The sequence below is a fragment of the Manis pentadactyla genome, chromosome 13 (genome assembly GCF_030020395.1).
Source record: "Manis pentadactyla isolate mManPen7 chromosome 13, mManPen7.hap1, whole genome shotgun sequence".
NCBI classification, from domain to species: Eukaryota; Metazoa; Chordata; class Mammalia; order Pholidota; family Manidae; genus Manis; species Manis pentadactyla.
The window spans coordinates 15,940,554-15,948,188 of record NC_080031.1 but is presented as its reverse complement, the minus strand read 5'-3'; the positions used below and the strand labels follow the sequence as shown (position 1 = coordinate 15,948,188).

Below are 7,635 nucleotides of genomic sequence, written 5' to 3'. Positions count from 1 at the left end.
GTCCAAGCTGGAAGCTACAGGACTGTGGTTCTTCCTATCCCTGGAGTCCCAGTCACACAGGTGTTTATTTTGTTTTCTCCCAGAACCGTGGAAGGCTGCCTCACATCTGAGTCAAGTGCCACTGACAGGGGTCTTTAATTGGAAGTGGATCATGGCTGAAATGCTCTGATCTGCTGAAATTTCCAGCAGGTGCAAAATGAGGAATAAACAGGCAAGTCTGAATTAAAGGTGAAAAGGCCCAGAGATGAGACCAATTTGCTTAAGTTTCAAAAGTAATTTGTTTTGGAGCACCTGTGATTTGGAATAATTAGAAGCATTTCAGTTTCAGATTCCCATCCAGCCCAAGTACAGTAGGAATTTGTGGGATCCTGAGGCCACTTGAGAGGTGGTAAGATTCTGAAAAACTTACTCTTGGAAAATTCATAGTAAAAAAACCTTCCAGCCATTTCTAGCTGTGATTCCTCTGATAATCCTGGGGAGGTACATGACCATCTGGCTTCCCAGATGAAGAAATCACAACTGCATCACTGGGGCAGCTAGTAAAACACGAGAACTACAGTCAGTCAACTCACCAGTTTTATTATGTGATGCCAACCCATGCTTCATTTATCCAGAAGTAGCCTTTGTTTGGGGAATTGAGAATTGACTTCCTGCCCCAGTTCTGCCACTTACCAACTGTGAAATCTGGGGAACATCAGTCCCTCTCCTCTCTGGCTTCAGGTTCCATACCTATAAACTAGTGTTGGATGGGTTGAAATTCTTTCAGCTGTAGCAAAACTGATTCTATAAAATATACCATTTGTTTTGTTGTCATGGAGATAGACCAAGGCTTAATTAACCTTACCAAGTCCCCAAAGGTCCTACCCTAAGGCTAGGTTCCCCTTTCTCAGAAGTTCAAGGGAGCGAATGTGTGTGGGGAGTGACCAGGCAGCCTGGGAGCCTCAGGGCACTGTGGCCCCAGGACATCCTTCCTGCTCTTCTAAAAGTAGAAGTGATTTCAGGAAACTTGGAAGAGAGATGAATCACGGCACTCCAAACACTGAATGAACCGAGTGCTCTGTGGCTAAGTTTGCAAACATCCGTTGTTTTTAAATACGTATTCTTCAAACAGGAATATATGAAAATGTTTCCAGCAGCCATTCAGACACTGACAGTTTTAAGGAAATTCATTTTCAGGTTTTCAACTTTAATTTGTATTCTTTCTGCCAAAGAATATTATATCTGCCTCCTGTACTCCACACTTGTCAACTCTTTTTCTGTCTTCCAGCCACCCTTCTTCCACTTTCTAAAAAGACTGTGTGCCTCTCTCCCATCCTGAAGCTTAGCGGGGTGTCCTGATCACTAGGTATGAAAACCTCCTGGGCTCCACACAGAGACAGTTCTAGAACACCCCTCTCCTGAAAGAGAGCCCCTCACAGGGACATCAGGGAAATGTCCTTAGGAAATACTGGAGGTAGGAGGCATCTTATTTCATCCAGGTGATAAAGTCAGACAAGGTGATTCATGCCTTGAATCAGGATTCAGAACAGTGGGTAACTACCATGCTCTTTCAGGAAAAAGCTCCTAACAAGTTTTAAGCCTATTTCCTCTGAGGCTTTCTGGGCCTAAGATAAGGAGAATCAGCAGGAATCTGAAAAGGAGGCTGAAAACTCTACGTCATTTTCATTTTATTAATTTTCCCTCCATGCCAATTGCTCCTAGCTTAAACAACTTCAGCCAATTCACCTAGCTAATCCCGCAACTACATCTTAGAACAAAGGTCTCCTCCTGTGTAATTAGCAAGTGCCAGAGCCCCTGGAAATGTGACCACATCAGAGAGAGGCACCCCCAAGGACTAGTAAATTCTGAGAAAGGTGAAATGCTGCTTGTCTTGCCAATGGGTTTCAGCCCCGGGCAAGTTTACTACGGATTCGGTGTGACCAAAGAAATGACAGTAGGAAGTTCTTGGGGCAAAAGGGTTTATTACCTGGCTTGTTTTCCCAGCGGTAGATGAAGCACTAGCATCTCTGCCTCCACCCAGAGCGCTAGGCCGAGCTCTCTATATAGTGCAATAATCACTTATTGCCTGTGGGTGTGGAAGCAGTAGCCTAGCAACAGGCCAGTTACATTATCAAGTGGTTTAAGTTCCGTGAGGATCCTGGCCATAAGAACCCCACTTCCCCACACTCCCCCCCTCCAGGATTCTCTACTTACAATCTACATGCTCTCAATCTTCCTCAATGGTCCCTGTGTGAGAAAGCTGGAGCACTGTAACCAGATTCCACAACAGCAACAGAGGATAACAACAACTTGGCAATAACAACAAAAATTAAGATACAAGATTTTGAACAAAAATTATAATAATCCTCAAGCCAGAGGAGGTTCCCAATCCACAAAGACCTTAGGGGCAATAAGACATGTTTTAATGACACCAACATGGGCAAATCTCATCCATCAGGTAGAATCCATGCAATAGAGTGGTCCTGTGATAGGACTGCAGCAGGAAGGGGGTCCCTTCCAGGTCTAGTATCCTGTACTTTTACTCCTTTCCCCATGGGGGTTACTGAAGGGTCTATATATAGTGCTACTGGAGGTGCATGCACTGGCCATATGATAAAACAAAACTCCCCAGTAAGATGCTCCTACCTTATGGCCATTCAGGATATACTACTGTGATATTTGGGGGCCACTCTGCTGTTATTCCAGGAATACACAGGAGTCCAGCTTCCAGGCCTTGTCCCCAAGGTGCCAGGAAAGTCAGCCATCATTGGTCCATGTGTCAAAAGGTCCAAGGCCAAGTCCACTCAGTGGAGTCTCCAGGGTTCACTGGCAGTTGGTGCTGGCAGCAAATTATTATTCTGGTGGCTGAATCTTGGCTTCCATGATTCTTCCTTGGTTTGTATTTGTAGTTGTATAGGGGAGGCAGCCATATGTGTTAACATGTCTATGGGGCTCAGGGCTCCCTTTCTGGGTTTCTCATTCAAACATTGTAACACTGTCCATAAGTGGACTGACCATCCCCACAGACTATTGGTATCTGACTTTAGTCCAGATTTTAACAAGCCATTGTGCCTCTCTATCATGCCTGCTGCGGTAGGATTGTATGGCACCTGAAACTTCCATTTGAGTCCAAACTGTCATACCCATTCTTGCAGTACATGTCCAGTAAAATGGGTGCCCTGATCACTCTCAGTTACCTGTGGTCAGCCATTGGAGGCAAAGAGACACTCCTGGCCTCTTTTGGTTGTCTGCTGGTCAACACAAAGTGTAGGAAAAGCAACCAGAAGTCCAGTAGCTGTGTCTACACAAGTCATGGCATACCAATATCCTTCTGACACAGGTAGGTGCCCAATATAGTCTATCTGCCACCTGACGAGGGTTATCAACCCCTTAGCTATTGTCCCATGTTGCTGCGGAACCGTGTAAGTCCCTTTTAGAGCATACGACACACTCCTGCTGGACTCTACTAACTTCTTCAAAGGTCAAAGGCAAGCCCCACCGATGGGCTATAGCACACATTGTCTTTTGTCCCACATGCAACAAATGCTGATGTAACCATTGGGCTACATCAGAGGCAGGCTTTCCTTCTAACCAAGGTATCTGGGCCAATTTATCTGCTCCATAATTTCCTGGGTATGCCAGTGGCAAACCACCTGTTACATGATATACTGTAATTGTTTTAGTCTGACCACAGGCCCATAATTCTTGCCATAATTCTTGCCCCCAAAGAAGTTGGTGACCAACCAGGCAGTTGGCATGGTACCAGGTTGGTAGCCACAGGGTCAAGACCCGATAGACAGCCCAGCTGTCAGTGCAGACAACTATAGGGGAGGGCTCCCGGCTGATCACAAGCACATGGCCTGCAACTTTGCCCACTGACTGCTCTTACCGTCACCATCTTCCATATTGATTCAGTCTTAGGATGGAAAGCTATGGCCCTCCATTTTGGGGGCTGCCCATGGCTGCAGCCATCTGTGTACCATGCATCTTCAGGTATAGGGGCTCTTCCCTCCCAATAGGGACTCTCTGCTACTAATGGTTCTAAAGTAAATTCTTCCTGTTTTTCACTAGTATATGTCACCGGCCCCAGTAAGCATTGGAGTTCTTTACTCAAGGGGCTACTAGAGGGCACTACACTGCTGTAGGTAAGTACCCCACTTGGCCAGTGTGGGCATTTGTGCCACACCACTCCGTGGCTTTTGGGTCCAGTCTCATACCCACCCCAAGATGGGACAGGTGGTTATCACCTTTATCAGGGCCATTCCAGTGATGGTTTCTGTAGCCGGCAAGGCATGATACATGGCAGCCAGTTGTTTTTCTATTAAAGTGCATTGTACCTCTGCCCCTTTCCAGTTGTGACCAGAATCCAATAGGTTGGCAAGTTCATTCAAGCCGCTGTGAGAGACCCCAGCCATAACCATCTTCAGTCACATGAACATCCAGCTCACGGGGCCTTGATGGGTCTATCACCCTCAAGGACTTCACAGCCTTGACTGTCTGTTTTGCTGTAGTAAAGGCAGATGCACATGTCTCATCCGAGTCCTACCTAATGCCCTTTCATACCAACCGGTATAAGGGCTTCAGAATTTGTGCCAAGTATGGGATAAACACTCTCCAGTAGCCTAGAAGACCCTAAAACTCCTGTAACAATGCTACAGTTGTAGGGGTAGGAAAGGCCTGGACTTTTTGTATGACTGCTTCTGATATAACTTTAGTCTTACCTGACCAGATGAACCCCAAGAATCTGACAGACAAACCAGGTCCTTGAACCTTGGTACAGTTCACAGCCCATCCTTTCTCCTGTAAAAGTTGCAGCAGTCTAGGTGCTGCACCTTCTAGATCTGAAAGAGAACCGGACATGAGCATGAACATCATCAATATAGTGGTACAGCTGCACTGTTGGCAGTTTCTCCCATGTAGCCAAGTCCTGGGCTACAAGTCCGTGATAGATGATGGGGTTGTGGAAGGACAGTGAAAGTCCATTGCCCTCCTTCCCACGTGAAGGTAAACTGTTCCTGACTTTCCTGCCCCATGCCAATGGGAAAGAAGGCATTGCAAGATCTACCACATAATGGTATGTTCCTAGTTCATGGCTGAGGGTATGCATTAGGTCTGTAATAGAGGGAACAGCAGCATGCCTAGGGGATATGACTTTATTTGGTTGTCTGTAATCCACGGTCATACACCAGGAGCCATCTGGCTTTTTTCTGGCCACACTGGTGAATTGAAAGGACTATGGGTGGGCTTTATAATACCCACCTTTTCCAGTTCCTGGAGGGTTTCTCCAATTTCTTTATGCCCTCCAGGCAGTTTGTATTGTTTGGTATTAGTCACCCACCAAGGCACAGGCAGAGCTATGGGCAGGTGCCTAGTATGTGCCCTCAGAACTGCCTTCACCACACGTACTCTCGGTCTGAACTCACCTGCAGTGGTCTGCAACCATTGACCCTGCAGGATATCAACCCCAAAAATACACTCAGGGATGAGAGATATATACACAGTAAACTCCTTTGAGGGTAGATGCCCTATTCCCAAAGGGATTTGGGCTTGTTTCTCTCTGATAACCTTACTTCCATATCCATCTATGATAGTGGGCATCCTGGGGAACCACTCAGGGTTACCCTGAGTCAGTGAACATTCAGCCCCTGTGTCCACCAGAGCCAGGACACGTTGTATGTTCACTGAGGACCAATGGATAGCTATTTCAACAGGTGGGCTCTGGTCCCCCCCCAGTCCCTCAGGGCAGGTACCTTGACCCTCCCCTCAGTCAAACTGTGCTCCCCAATCATCTTCCTATGTGGACTCGAATGAGGTTGGCTCGCTCTCCAGCAGTAAGTATTGCAAACACACAGGCTGAACTTGTGGATCTATCTCTGACCTCTGCCTCTTTGGTCTTAATGGCTAGAACTGCTGCTCTGGTTTCAGTTGTTGCCATAGCTCCAGTAAGATCCTGTTTGACTTCCCATCTAATTTCCTTCCATTTACTCCTGCTCATATTAAGTCAACCCACATCTGGGTCCTTGTAACCTTCACAGGTCCTTTAAATTCTTCTTGTAAGTAGCAGACCTTATTTCTTTCCATGTTCTCATTGCTTCAGCCTCCCCTAAGCCTGCTACTGTATATGTAACCTCACTTATGGGCTCCCCTGAGGGGCAAGAATGGCCACTAGAGACCCAAAGAAGGATGTGGGAGCCATTTTAAGCACAGGATTTCTCATCCCTGTGGTGAAAGACTCCTCATCTGGGCCATGATTCTCTGGGCTATAGATGGCATTTCTTATACTAGTTCCCATAACACCTGTTGGAGCCCAGCATATGTCTGCCATCTAGCAGGAAAGGATGGTAAATCACCCTAACTGGGCCACACAGCATGGCATGCAGCCATAAACCAATAGAGGAGGGAGTGATTTCCTAGGGTCTGATGTATACTTTATAACTGCTGCCTCAAGGTGGGCTGAACCATCAGGGAAGCCAGCTTTCCCATCCTGATCCAGACAGGACAATTCCATCCACTCCTAAGTCCCACAGATGCAGGAGCCAAGCTGATATTGACTCCGAGGGCTTCTGCCTAAACTGGGACCCCAAATCCACCAGCTCAGCCTGAGTATAGGGGTGGAGCATAGAGTGCTCCATGACCTGGGGAGGGGGCTGCATCTCTCCTTGGGGAACTCTCAGCTGTTGGGTCTTTATTTTCTTTACAATCACTGGGCGTGCTCTCAATAGAAGAGGGGTCAGTGCCCCTGGCATCACCCCTTCATCCTTCCCAGCTCCTCCATTTCTGGGACTGATGGCACCCTTCTCTCCCCTCCCCCGAGTGCCTCCTCTGCTACAACCTTTACCTTTTCTACTGGGCCTCGCAGCAATGCTGGCTCAGTCTTCAGCAGCTCTCTTACCTTCACCTCAATACTTCGCAGCTGGCATTCTTGTGCCACCTACACCTGTGCTTCTCTTGGCTGTTCTCCTTTTCCTTGCTGGCCTTTTCCTCCTTCAAAGCACCTGGCAGCACTGCTGTCTCATTCTTTAAGGACTCTGTTACCTCTTCAATGGCACCTCGCTGCTGGTGTTCTGGTGCCGCCATTTCTTGCATCTTTTTCAGGAGCATGTCCCTCTCTTCTGGAGACTTTTTTAATACTGTGAGAAGCAGCCAACTCAGTCCCCTCTACCTCAGGAGCACTCTGTCTCTCAAAAGAGCTACTTACTATACCAGGGGCCACCCCTACAGCCTCAGGTGTCACCTCCACTTGCCTCCAGTCCTGGGGTGGGGCACAGCCTCTAGGAGGCAAGCCACTTCAAACCACATACCCATTGGGGGACAATCCACTCTCTCCCCATTCATAGGGGCAGCCCGATGAAGCACCCCTCCCATAAGGGCAGCCTGTATTTTTCCTTAGTCAACAATGAATCCTGCCAACTATGCCAATTGTCTTGCCAATGGATTTCAGCCCCAGGCAAGTTCACTATGGATTCAATGTGACCAAAGAAATGACAGTAGGACATTCTTGGGGCAAAAGGGTTTATTACCCGGCTTGTTCTCCCAGCGGTAGATCGAGCACTAGCATCTCTGTCTCTGCCCAGAGCACTGGGCTGAGCTTTCTATATAGTGCAATGTTGCTTATTGCCTATGGGTATGGAAGCAGTAGCCTAGCAACAGGCCAGT

General features: G+C 47.5%; 1 long non-coding RNA gene across 1 annotated transcript in view; it reads left to right on the top strand.

Annotated features, from left to right (window-relative positions):
* The first annotated feature begins 1,256 nt into the window (after nt 1–1,256).
* LOC118934667 (uncharacterized) overlaps nt 1,257–7,635 on the top strand; it is a 31,033-nt gene continuing 24,654 nt past the window's right edge. The window contains exons 1-2 of the long non-coding RNA XR_008993289.1: nt 1,257–1,345; nt 4,051–4,124. This is a non-coding gene — a long non-coding RNA (uncharacterized LOC118934667). The remainder of the gene's footprint in view (nt 1,346–4,050; nt 4,125–7,635) is intronic.